Below are 13,731 nucleotides of genomic sequence, written 5' to 3' on the forward strand. Positions count from 1 at the left end.
CTTCTAGGTGCAAGTCAAAGCCCCTCCTTGCTTTGTTTTACACAGAAGCAAACCCACCCACAAGGTGTCTACAGCCCTGTGCAGGAGGAACCCATTCCTTTGTAGATCAGTACCTCCCAACCTCCGCCCACCACAGACCACTTGGAGATTGAGGAAGGTCTTGATGGACCACTTAATAATTTTTATCCTTGATGTAACAGTTGTAGTGCACTGTTCTAGATGCTGTTTCATTGTGTTTTTACAGGCATGCCACAAACTACCTGAATGAAGCTCATGGACTACCAGACCATAGTCTGGGAACCCCCGTTCTAGAATCTGGAATCATTGCCATGGTCCATCCCTCACTCAAGGAATCACCAGCTGATTATGATCTCATGCAACACAAACAGTTAAGATCTTGCAAATCTACAGGACCCAACAAATTAATAGTCCAGTCAGACTAAGATGTAACCAAGACCACAAATGTACCGTATTTTTCGCTCCCCACCATAACACGCACGTAGTTTTTAGAGGAGGAAAATCCGTAGGCATGCCACCCGTAGGCATTCCCTCCATAACACGCACAGACATTTCCCCTTACTTTTTAGGAGGAAAAAAGTGAGTGTTATGGTGCAAAAAATATGGTAATTGAAATCCTATGTGTCTACTCAAATCCCACTGACCCTATCCTAGGGTTAAGAAGTTTTGAACTCTGTGAACTAGTGAGTAGACATATGCAGCACTGCAGGGCAAACACTGTATTCACTAATCATTGGAAGTCCAGATCAGCCTCACTATGGCTTTTGAACCTTGGTATACACTGTCTTTATGTTTCCAGTATTTATTCTCCAGTTATGAGGACTAGAAACATGCATTTTTACATTGTGTTTTGGTCCTGGGAACAAAACTATATGTCCTGTTTATTGCTGGGAATGAACATCTTCACCACCATAATAAAGCACATAATATAGTGAGGCCCCCACAAAAATAAAATCACCAAGACCCACCGCAGCTGCAGAATCTAACCAAAGTCAAAAATATATCCAAAATATCCATTAACCATTTAGGGTTGCTGTTTGCACTTCTGTAACGGAACATATGAGAAAGCAAGTCAGCAGCCCATCTTTCTGGCAAAAACTCACAAAACAAATTGAATGCAACTCTGAGCCAGATTCTATATTTGTTTACTTCTTTGCATCTTCACAGCAATTTACAAAAAAAGCTTCAAATTTTCAATTTAACTTGAGCCAAGTTTCCCTCCCCCCAAATGAGTTGCATAAATGTAAGCAAAAAGAGAATTTGTCCATATAGCAGTCAGTCAGTGATGCATTTCAAACATGCAGCACTTTAAGAAGCAGCTTCCAAGTTCACATTCTTATAATTCATGAAGGGAAGAAGCCAAAAAAACAGTCTCTATACTGAGACATGTGTCTGGGAAAGCTCTTGGAAGACTGCCTTCCATTCAGAAATCTCAGATGGGGCTGAAACCACACGCATGCAATTGGCTGTTGTAGTTTTTTTTAATGGACAGGTCCATTAACATTTCATTTATAGCCCGCCTTTTCTCCAAGGACCTCAATCGTTCTGCACTCCCTACAACACAGCATGCCTCTGAGGTAGGATAGAGAATGACTGACCCAAATTCACCTAGTGAGCTCCGTGGCTTACTAGGGATTTGGACCTGGGCACACCCCACCTAATCTGATGCTCTAATCACTACGCCACACTGATCCTTAATAAACATTAAAGAGCATGGGTTGGGCAAAGGATTCTGTGAAGGGAAAAGAGATCCAGGGATTAAAGGATGTGTGAGATAGGCAAGAAAACTGTAGTCTTCCACAGCCTTCCACGGCCACAGAAGGTACTGTATTCCCCAATAACTGGCTCAGTGGTATCTCAGATACACATTACTCAATGCTTGTGATATCACTGGATGCATCCACAAAACAATACATACAGTATCTTATTATATTATATATATATTTGTAAACCACTTTGAGGTTTTTTACAATCATGCTGTTTTCATTGGCTGTTTCTGAGAAGTAATTCCCACAGAGTTCAGACAGATTTACCCTCCTTTAAATGGGTACAGAATTTGAATTTTCTAATGATTCCTAACATGGAAGTTGTCTTTTGCACAGCTGTCATGCACTGGTTCAACATGAGCTACCCACTACAAACCCAAGGTCTCATTCCTGGTCGCTCACTACCTGTTGAGTGCCCAGTTCAGCATATATGTGAAATTAAGGAAGATTTTGCCCTGACATGCATCATTTTACACTTGTTTACAATGAAATCACTTTGCTATGTTACCACCCATTCACTCAACACAGAGATGTCTTTTTAGGACTTTTCACATTTTGTTTTAATGACCCTGAACAAATTATTATTGGCAGTTCACAATATAAAAATACAGGATAAAAGCACAAATTTAGTATTGTCAACAAACTTGGCCACCTCACTGCTCACCTCTAACACTAGATGGTTCATGAACAAGTTAAAAAGCACAAGTCCCACTACTAATCCTTGGAGAACACAGGACTCTCCATTCAGAGAACTGTCCATTTATTCCTACACTCTGCTTCCTGTTACTTAAAGAATTCCTGATTCACAAGAGGATTTCTCTTATTCTGTGACTGCTAACTTTATTCAGGAGTCTTTTGTGAGATACCTTGCAACACAATCACCTCTGCTGACACACTCAAAAAACTCTAGTTACAGGTAGATAGCCGTGTTGGTCTGCCATAATCGAAACAAAATAAAATATATTTTTTAAAAAAAAATTCCTTCCAGCAGCACCTTAGAGACCAACTAAGTTAGTTACAGTATTGATATGAGCTTTCGTGTGCATGCACACTTCTTCAGTCTCTAAGGTGCTACCGGAAGAAATTTATTTATTTACTTATTTATTTATTTATTTATTTATTTTGCTTCAAAAAACTCTAAAAGGTTAGTGAGACAGGATAGGATTCCCTTGCAGAAGCCATGGTAGCTCTGCTTCAGCAAGGCTTGTCCTTCTAAATGCTTTGTTATTTTATCTTTAACAATACTTTCCAGCACTTTTACATGGATGGATGTTAAGCTGTTTATGTGCTACTTACTTGAGAAAATCTGGAATGTGTATGCATATAGTACATATATAATCTTATAAATATAATAATGCATGCAATAATGCATGAACTGTTTGCATTTTTAGCAGAACTGGGGTGGGTGGGTGGGAGTGAGTTACTTCTCACTAAGATTAAGGAGTGAAATGAGAATTGGGGGGAGGGGGAATCCATCCCTAGTAAAGGGTTGTGTGGATACAAGTGATGGCATGCCTGAAGAGTTATAAAGAAAGGAGAGCATTCCGTTTTTTATATATAATTGCTCACTTTTTTGGCTTGCAAAAAGTACTACACTTCAAAGGCTCAAAGCAAAGGGCTTCCTATGAATCTTATTAATTAATTCAAATCCTGTCTTATTTTCTAAACTTCATCCCAACTGATGGCTCACACATTGCCCCGTGCTAAGAATAAAAACGTCACTTACAGGCATGCCTTCCACAAACACAAATTAATATTTAATAAAATTAATGTGCCTGCTCAACTATTGCGGTTTCCTGGAAGCCTCTCTTTTGCTTTTGCAAACTTGCAGGAGGCAACCAATAATAGATCTATCCTTGGATTCTTACTGGTTGCCTATGATGAATTTCAATTTGAGAAGCTGATGAGAAGGTTTTCTGTGAATATGTGCAACAGTGCATCCAGGGACCGTTTTGTTGGCAGAAATGTAATAATGTGCAACAAAAGACACAGGATGACAAAACGTTATCAGTTTAGATGCCTTGTATGGTAGGTGAAAAGTTCTCGCACACTTGAGAGGTTTCCATCCCCCCCCCCAAAAAAAATAAATTTCATCTTTTCTAGCCTAGACGGCTATTGGAAACCTAAATGTACTGTGCTGTAATATAAAATAAAAAGAGATTGGCAAAAAATATTATATTTAATCTTTATGTTTGCTTCCCCCAATCCATTGCTAAAACATTTGGGAAAGTTAAACTAAAATTAACTTTTGCAAATTTTAGTGAAAGAAAAACCATTCACAACAACGTGAGAAGCCTAAAGCAACTGGAAATGTTTCCAAGTGTGCAGAATCTTCAGCTTCAAGTCAAACACAGTAAGTGCCCTGGCAAAATATGTATATTATCTTTGTATCCATCTAGAACTGTTTCAGGAAGAAACTGCAGAAAAAAATATTTCCAAGGCTCTCCTGAGACTGACTGCCAATAACAACATTTATGCACTTGTGGTCCACTTCCTTTGCATGATGGCACCACCCAAGAATTCACATGTAGTATCATTTGTTTGAAAGTGCTTCTAACATTTTAAAAAAGCAACAACCCTATCTTGCATTCATCACTCACTCTCTCTGTCTCTCACACAAACACATTTTTGCAGGTGCAACTTTTGTATATATTAACAGAATAATCTAATAAATTGGTTAAGATACTTACATATGTAATCACATCTAATGAAATGTGCCATTCTTTTATCCATTTATATTTAACTATTCACTATATAGCTCCCTGCCCCCGGCCAGGGTGTATGGGGTGTTAGGGGAAGGTTAGTACAGTGGTACATCAGGTCAAGAACTTAATTCCTTCTGGAGGTCCGTTCTTAACCTGAAACTGTTCTTAACCTGAGGTACCACTTTAGCTAATGAGGCCTCCTGCTGCCACCGCACGATTTCTGTTCTCACCCTGAAGCAAAGTTCTTAACCCGAGGTACTATTTCTGGGTTAGAGGAGTCTGTAACCCAGTGGCGTAGCGTGGGTTGTCAGCACCCGGGGCAAGGCAAGTAATTTGTGCCCCCTAACCCGTGGATTTGCGCCCCCTAACCCTAACCCCCAGATGTTGCGCCCGGTGCGGCCGGCCCCCCCTGCACCCTCCATGCTACGCCACTGCTGTAACCTGAAGCATCTGTAACCTGAAGCGTCTGTAACCCGAGGTACCACTGTACCTCTGGTGAGAGACTTGTTGTGCTGCTTCTGGGGTAGTTTGTCCACCTTGGTCCCCATCCTGCACTTGGCTCTCACCTGTGGCTCATAGAAGCTGTCAGCATGTGACAGCATCCACACCCCAGGAAACATCTTTGACTGGCTGGCTAAACCAGGTGAGGGAACTGATAGGTCTCAAACCCTCGGTGAGTTAGGGACTTCCTCTGCATGTGAAGATAGGCCCCGACAGGCTGAGCAGATGAGACCCATTAGTGGGTCCAATGGTCAAGAAGGCAGTTTCTGAACATGCTGTAGAGGGAAGTGAGGGGCAGATGGGGCTCATCAAACTGGGAAGGTAGACCATCTAGGAAATGAAAAACTCTAATCCTAAACATCAGATGCCTTGCGGCTATACTCATTCATGAGAAAGGCTTCAGGAGTAAAACCCAAAGAAAAATCCATACCCACTGCCTTGCAGGACATCTTTGAGAGGAATAAACCCCACACAAATCCAGAGTGGGGTCCCTAAGACAGTTGGATGGCACCTTGTACGCCTCCTTCCAGCAATTCCTGCAGCCAAGCTTCTGCCAAACACATTGCTCTGCTTTCCTTTGGACCACATCAGCAAGGGCGAGAGTCTTGCTGTCTGGGAAGCCCACCAGGACCTCCACACACACCCCAAAGAGGTCACTCTAGTACTACTAACACAGAAAAATAAAATGCAGAAGGCAGCAGTTCCAAGTTACTGGTCTCTATTCCACAGCAGGTGCTGTTATTTGGCTTCACCCCTGGAGGTGCACTCCATTGTCGATGCCGAGTTTGCTGACCCCTGATATAGCCCCTCCACAAAAGTCTCTGGCCGCAGGCTTACAATTTAAAAAACACAGTGCAAAAAGAAAAAGAGGAAGGGAGAAGAAAAATACAAAATTGGGTGCCAATTGTTCAAGTTAAACCATAATTCTCTGTTCAAGAGCAATATTTCTAGAAGATGTCAATCCCCAAAGATTAATCCAACTCTGGGGGTGCATTTCCACTCCAACGGCATACTTCAGCCCAGTGGCATTTTATAATGGCGATATAGCAACTTGGTTCTGTGCCTAAAAGAAACACATGCTAATTCCACTTCCCAAATTGCATTTCTTTTCTAGAATCACAGAATACGGGGATCAAACTTGCAACCTTGGCAATATCAGCACCATGCTGTAACCGACCAAGCTATTAAGGCTGAGGCTGCTGAGTTTTTGTGTGGTTTTTTTTTAAAAAATATTTTTTATTAAAGATTTTCTTGATTTACTAGTCACAAGAGCAGTTCGCTCGATTTTCCTGTCCTCACTAGACAAAACTACCAAATGTGGTGGCTGTTGTGCGTATGCTGTTTTTTTTTACCCTTGAATCAGAGGTGTCAGTTCTGGAAATCTGCAATATTTGTCACCATGAATACTATTTAACTGCAGCAGTACCCAAAGGAACTCTGTATAGCCGCCTGTGAATACGACTGGAGGGACTTAATTAATCTTCCTGTCACTTCCATGATGCTTTTCATTAGTTTAGCTGCTATCTGATCAACTGGCCCTTTCTCTATTGGAAATGGCTTTCCAGAACCTGTTTCTGCGGCATTTTCAAGAGGTAAACAAAGACTCACCTTTGACGGGAAGAGTCTTTGCAAGTCTTAGCCGTGCAGACTTTATCAGTTCAATTATAGTTCTTGCAGCAGTTATTTCTGCAACAATGCAGGGTTCTCAACAGATTTGAGAACTATGAAAATAACTAATATTGAAAGATGTGGAGAATTTTTTTAAAAGTCAAACTAATATCATTTCCCCCATCTTAATTTCAGATGAAATATTTTGCCACATAAAGTATCTTCCCCTTAAAAACACTACCAAAATTCTCCTTTTCAGTAATTATGCCTACTATATCTTCCACTCCAAATTCAGTCAATATTCATGGGAAATAATATTCTTTAGGAATGGGTATTGATCAAAAATGTGTATCAGATGGTGATTTTACTTAATGTGTTGGTAACACTATCTCATGGTAATTTGCTAATATGGCTAGCTCATGGTTCAATGTGAATCCAAATGTATTTCTACCTGTTTCACACAAGCATGCAGCAATCTGTCAACACTGCTCATGCAGAATATGACCTTCATCACTGCCTGTAGCATCTAAGGGCTCCACAATCATTAATGGATGTTTAGTTTCCCAATGCTCCTGTAAGGTAGAGAAGCATTATCTCTGTGGTGCAGATGACTAACTGATGCACAAAGCAGATTAAAAACAGTGGCAGGCAACACCATCGTTTAACTCCCTCAAGCCCTTCAAAAGCTCCACACGGAGGAATGCTGTAACGCAGCACAATAAACCCCAGGGATAGAGAATGCTCACATGTGAAGCGTCTCTTGCCTTTGAGTACTCTCGCATCACACGCGGTGCAGACCCAATGGCAGAACCAATTGGATGCTCCTAGCAGTGCACCTGCACATTCCTGCCCTGGCTGTTACCCTACCTCACCCCAACACCATCCCAGTAAGTAACAGTGATATCACTGTGGGATGCAGCGTTCCCCACTGCCTACTCCCCACTCTTCCAGGCTACAGTCCTGGGAATAATTTGCTCAGAATAAGTCCCAGGAAGCTTCCAATAAAATACACACAGGATTTCGCTTTTTATTTTCTCACCCTTCAGTCATGGGTAAAAAATCCCCAACAACTTCCAGGTGTTAACCTTGGACAGAAAAAGGTCATTTCCAAATAGAATATCATATTATAACCAGCATGCTTGCCTTGAAAAGAAATAAAGGCAAAGAATCAAATTCTGCTAAACTTACTATCATTTACTCTAGACAAGAGTGAGATTTTAAAAAATATTATTTTGTAAACACCTAGGATTAACTGGTTTAAAAAAAAAAGATTGTGGGTTATTTGTCTTGTATCATGCCACTAGCTATCAAAACTATTCCCAATTCACTTATAAAGAATTAACTTGCAAGGGAGAGCTTTTTCTGTGCTCCCACCTTTTCATCTGACTGACAGAGCCTTTTGGCCTCTAATTTTGACAGTTAATTTGCATAGCCAAATACTGGTCTATGTCTGGGCACCACTGTCTACTTATATTCTTTCCTGCAATTCTCTTTTGATGTTCCATGACTCCAAATTTAATTATGACTCCTGAAAATACTCGGCCACTATTTTTGTCTATTCAGTAACTCTATCCTCTTTGCCTTGAACAGATTAAAAAGTAGGACTTAAACGTGGTCTACCTAACCCTCACTCCCTGCGATAAATTAGCTTCACAATTTATCAGTTAAATACTATGCTTCTCGACTGCATGATGAGCAACATTTTTAATCACTAGAGTGAGAAGCCTGGTTTTTCAGAATGTACCAGAAGCTCATTCTCTTTCCCCTCTCCATCTCTCTCTCTCTTACTGTCTGCAAAGGATGGTTGGTTGCTGTTTCTTTAATGGGAGCTAATGAAGAGGAAATAGATGGGAATCTGTGTGTGCATTCGTGAAAGAGACACACTTCAGAACACGAGGAAAGGGACCTGAAAGTGACCAGGTAAAGAGCAGAGGGTAGTTACCCAGGGTGCATATCAGATTTGGATGAACCCAAAGTCAAAGCAGGGTGCCTCAGAAGGCTTGTCATGGGTGAAGCAGGATCTCTATGAAGCAGCATGAGTTGAAGCACTTTTTGGTGCCTCACATATCCAGGTTTCAAACAAATGCTACAGGCAAGTTTCTGCTAAAAGCAAAATTAAATGTCTTTAAGGTTACCATAAGGAAGAAATACACTATTGCTTGCAAGAAGCAGCAGTCATTTCTGCAGTACTGATTGTGACTGCTCTACTACTACTTATTACTCACTGTCTCCCTGTGTTGTCTTCACTGACACATCAGTATGATCAGAGGGAATTGTTTTACCCAGGTTGGATCTAATAATAATAATAATAATAATAATAATAATAATAATAATAATAATAATAATAATAATATCTTTATTGTCATTGCCCCCTTCGGGGACAACAAAATTACTTGACTGCTCCATAAAAACACTAATTAAACAATACAGTATAATACAGCAAGGGAGATTAGATGACTTTCAAAGTCCGGGCTTCGCATTCAGGGCCGAGATCGCTCTGGAGAAGAAGCTGTTCTTAAGACGGCTCGTTCTTGTCTTCATCGTCCTGTATCTCCGTCCCGATGGCAAGAGCTCGAAGAGACAGTGACCAGGATGCGATGGATCTTTTACTATGTCCAGTGCCTTCCTATGGCACCTTGTGGCATAAATCTGCTCTAAGGTGGAGAGTGGGCAGCCAACAATGCTCTCTGCTGCCTTAACAACCCTGCACAACCCCATCCTGTCCTGGGTAGTACAGCTTCTGTACCACACACATAAGCCATAAGTGAGCACGCTCTCAATGGCACAGTGATAGAAGGCAAGCAGCAGTTTCTGCGGAAGATGGTTTTTCCTTAGTATTCTCAAAAAGTACAGTCTCTGCTGCGCCTTCTTCACAAGCCCCCTTGTGTTGACCCCCTTGTGTTGACACTCTAGAGACATCAAAGAAGCGTTTCAGTTAAACGCATTGTAAACTTTATAAGAGAAATCGGGTTAGCAAAAACGGAACTCTTCAGCGCCATCTGGTGTCACAGTGTTATAATCATATACAACGCATATAATGCACTTTTTCTTTGCCAATGTAACTGAGTCCCCAGAATGTGAATTTCTTTTAGTTCCTCCCTGCCCCCCATAAGCTTTTATAGGTGCATAGAACAAAAGTACCTGAACATATTTGTCTGTGATTTGACATTTTTGTTTTGTTTCTTTACCAAGGAACATTGTTCTCATGTTTGCAATTCGCCAACAAAACACATGGGGGAGATTAAGTCCCTTCTTTTTTACCTGTCCCAAATCTGTAAAGGTTGACCTTGCAAGAAAACCACTTCTAACATTTGACACAATTTATTCCCTCAGAAATGGTGGCTTTGCTTGCAGATTTCATCTAGGTCTATCCCAAAATAAACACAAGTTATATATGTTTCCTTAGAAAACGTTTAATGATACCCAGGACAGCAAAACCTGGACCTATTCACCTGTATTTTTGCAGGTCTTATTCATTCTGGAAGGGGCACTATGCCGACAAATTTTATCCACTTATGTAATACAATAAAAAAATGTTATAGCCATTTCCCCTCAATAATTTTCCAGTAATGGAGTGGGGATAATGCAGACACAGAAGGACCCCTGAGACAAAATAGCCAGGCTGCTCTTCAAACACCAATTCAGGGACTGAACTGAATCTTCTCTTTGGTGCACACATCAGGTATGCATGTGCAAGTGTGCATGAAGAAGTACCAGTTTCACAGTTTGGAAGAGACAGAGGTATAGAGAAAGTGCTGAGTTGCTAAACATACATTGTGTGTGCAGGCCCTCTTTGGAGGGATATTACATTTGTTGTGAACCACTCTGAGATCTATGGGCATAGGGTGTTATACAAATTTAATAAATTGTTGTTGTTGTATGTGGTAATGGATCTCCTCCCTTACATGAGTGCCTCTTATGTCTCCACTTTTACTTTACTTATGCAATCGCTTTAAAAAATGCATTTACATTATGTTACAAAATATTACAAAATTACCATTTATGTCTAGTGCTCTTGCAGCCAAAGGGGGGATAGGTAGCACTGGCCCTAAACCTATCACCACTTGGGAAACTGGAGAGAATGCAACAGACAGACAGATGATAGCTTGATAGAGGTCTTAGTGATGTTGCTACAAAAAAAATTCAAAGGAATTGATGGGGAGAGACCAGTAGCTCACCAAGACAATAGCTAAGATCCTCTATTTGATTTTTTTGTCACCGAAGTACGCTACAGGATCCCGCCCTTGCTGGAGACCCACAGAGATGAAATAGATTGCTCGCCTCTTCTTCCCTTTGGCAAATGACTGTACTGTTGAAATGGCGACGAGATCACACTAGCCTATTTATTCTGAAAGTTTGTAGGTAATGCCAATTAAGTGTTGATGATGATGATGGGGAAATCTGTCAGTTTTGGTTCCTCTCAGTTCCTCATTTTTCCAATCTTAAGTTTGGTTCATCCATTTCTGCATACACTTGTGAATGGACAGGCTGCAGTTAATAGATGGAAGGCTGTTATATAATACATATGGTTTTCCATTGTTGGTTGATATTATTACAGTATTGTGTTTTAAATGGTGCAACTTGGTCTTTAGAATACATACACACTTATACTTGCTATTAAAATAAAAAAAATTCCTTCCTGTAGCACCTTAAAGACCAACTAAGTTAGTTCTTGGTATAAGCTTTCGTGTGCATGCACACTTCTTCAGATACACTGAAACAGAAGTTGCCAGATCCTTCTATATATAGAGAAGGTGGGGAGGGGTATTACTCAGAAGGGTGGTGGGAATCGGAGATTGGCAGATGGTTGAGATGAGCCTGATGAGCCTGTTGACGACTCTTAACGACTGTAATAGGTCTTACAGGAAAAGGCAAGGGGTGAGGAGGTGAGAAATGGCTTAGTCAGGTATAATGAGATAAGAATCCAATGTCTCTGTTCAGACCAGGTCTCTCCATTGTTTTAAGTTTGGTAATGAGTTGCAATTCAGCAGCTTCTCTTTCCAGTCTATTTCTGAAATTCCTTTGTAGTAAAACAGCTACTTTGAGATCTTGTATAGAATGTCCTGGGAGATTGAAGTGTTCTCCTACTGGTTTCTCTGTTTTGTGATTCTTGATGTCATTAAGTCAATATGTCAAGAAAGGCTTCCACATAGCTTCTTCTCTGAAGAAAATATGGCCTTAAGTATTTTTTTTAAATGTTTCTCATGTTAATCTGTATGGCTATTGCTTGCCAAGACCCAAAATGGAATGACTGTGTATGCAATATTTACTATATTTCATTACAAAGCAGTACTGGCAAACATACTCAAGGGACGATACCTCCACACATGGAATGATGCTTCTGCTCTCTCCGAGCCATTAAAATTTATACTGCAGTGAGGTAGAGAGCAATAGGGAGAATAAGCAGGAGACAACTTGTAATAGAATATTTGCATCAACAGCACATGTAACTAACACACACACACACACACACACACACACACACACACACACACACATTGTACTACAACACAGGAAATCATTCCTGTGTAACAGCTGAGACATGTGGCAAGATATAAAGAGCCCATGCTGGATCAGACCAAGGGTCCATCTATCTAGTATCCTGTTTCCCACAATGGCCGACTAGATGCTTCTGGAAAGCCAACAATCAGTGATATTGCTGCAGGAATGCTGTGGCTGTATCCGTAAACATCCCTAGTCTGATATTACATCCTTCACGAGACTGTCGCCTTTGGCGGGTGAGGCAGAGTTGTTAAGCTGCATTGCATGGATAAGATTTTGAATAACTGAACTGGCCTAATTGCATCAGTCATCTTTTACTCTCCCCCATGCTGACTTTCCTGAGAGGTAACAGAGAATTTTGTAAATGTAGTACAGACATTGGGTAATGGGGGGGGGGGCAGAGTGAAGAAGAAAGCAACTGAAGTAAAGAAGAGGTTTGCCCACTTCTTCACTGTGAAACAAGGAAAGGGAATACAACTGAGTTTCCAGTGGCCGAACCTACATATATAATGATGATGATGATGATGATGATGATGATAATAATAATAATAATAATAATAATTTATTTATACCCCATCCATCTGGCTGGGTTTCCCCAGCCACTCTGGGCGGCTCCCAATCGAATATTAAGAACACAATACAGTGGTACCTCAGGTTAAGAACTTAATTCGTTCCGGAGGTCCGTTCTTAACCTGAAACTGTTCTTAACCTGAGGTTCCACTTTAGCTAATGGGGCCTCCCGCGGCTGCTGCGCCGCTGAGGTGTGATTTCTGTTCTCATCCTGAAGCAAAGTTCTTAACCTGAGGTACTATTTCTGGGTTAGCGGGTCTGTAACCTGAAACGTCTGTAACCTGAGGTACCACTGTAAAGCATTAAACATAAAAAACTTCCCTAAACAGCAGGGCCTCCCTAAAGTCTTTTAAAACTGCACTGTTTCAAACCAGGTGTCCCTATGTTGCTCCCTGAATATCTGAATGAGCTTTCTTTTGGTTCATGCACATTACCAGTGACTGTTGGGTTACTTGTGTAACAAAAGGCTACCATTATCATAATATTTCTGTGGTTTGCCAAGACTACAGTAATGTCAACAGTCTCCAGACCTCAAAACAGTGAGTCCTGCCAATAGAAGCAGGTGCCCAACCCAGCTTCTGCAATAGCACAGGAGGAAAGGTGGCTGCAATGGTATCTCCTGGCTTAATTCACACAATATGGCATTTCCAACATGGGAGTCGATTGTCTGCGGGGGAACTATGTGAAACCTGGGTGGTAAATACACAAGTTTCTATTTTGCCATATGAGCACACTTTCTGCCATGTGTGCTTGAACACATGTATATTCAAGCTATAATGAAGAATCTATGGCACTTACTGCACAGAAATAACTTCCCTATGGGAAATACGTCTTTTGTGAAGTGGCCCTCCTAACAGAAGAGTGATCATGTCTGTGTGCAGCTGAAATTGACTTTGAGTTCTAATCCCCTTCTTGACACGTATACCTTTGTCAGACAAATATCTTTGATAATTAGCTTTCCCAGGAGAATCAACCCAAAGGAAAATATTTATATGAGGGGGGAAATGAGAAAACTGACTCATTCAATTTAGAGTTTATATAATAAGCGAGAAAACACTAAA

General features: G+C 40.8%; 1 protein-coding gene and 1 long non-coding RNA gene across 14 annotated transcripts in view; one reads left to right on the forward strand and one right to left on the reverse strand.

The window, feature by feature from the left end:
• Positions 1–13,731, reverse strand: part of ZNF385D (zinc finger protein 385D) — a 554,298-nt gene that overhangs the window by 183,711 nt on the left and 356,856 nt on the right. The window lies entirely within an intron of this gene.
• LOC310690100 lies at positions 647–11,071 on the forward strand. Of its 2 annotated transcripts, none has more exons than XR_014517900.1 (4): positions 647–701; positions 4,046–4,137; positions 8,398–8,518; positions 10,823–11,071. It is a non-coding gene; the product is annotated as an uncharacterized lncRNA (long non-coding RNA). The 2 variants fall into 2 exon arrangements; XR_014517901.1 differs by lacking the exon at positions 10,823–11,071 and adding an exon at positions 9,791–10,414.

Source organism: Podarcis liolepis (assembly GCF_965112155.1).
Source record: "Podarcis liolepis genome assembly, chromosome: 12".
NCBI classification, from domain to species: domain Eukaryota; kingdom Metazoa; phylum Chordata; class Lepidosauria; order Squamata; family Lacertidae; genus Podarcis; species Podarcis liolepis.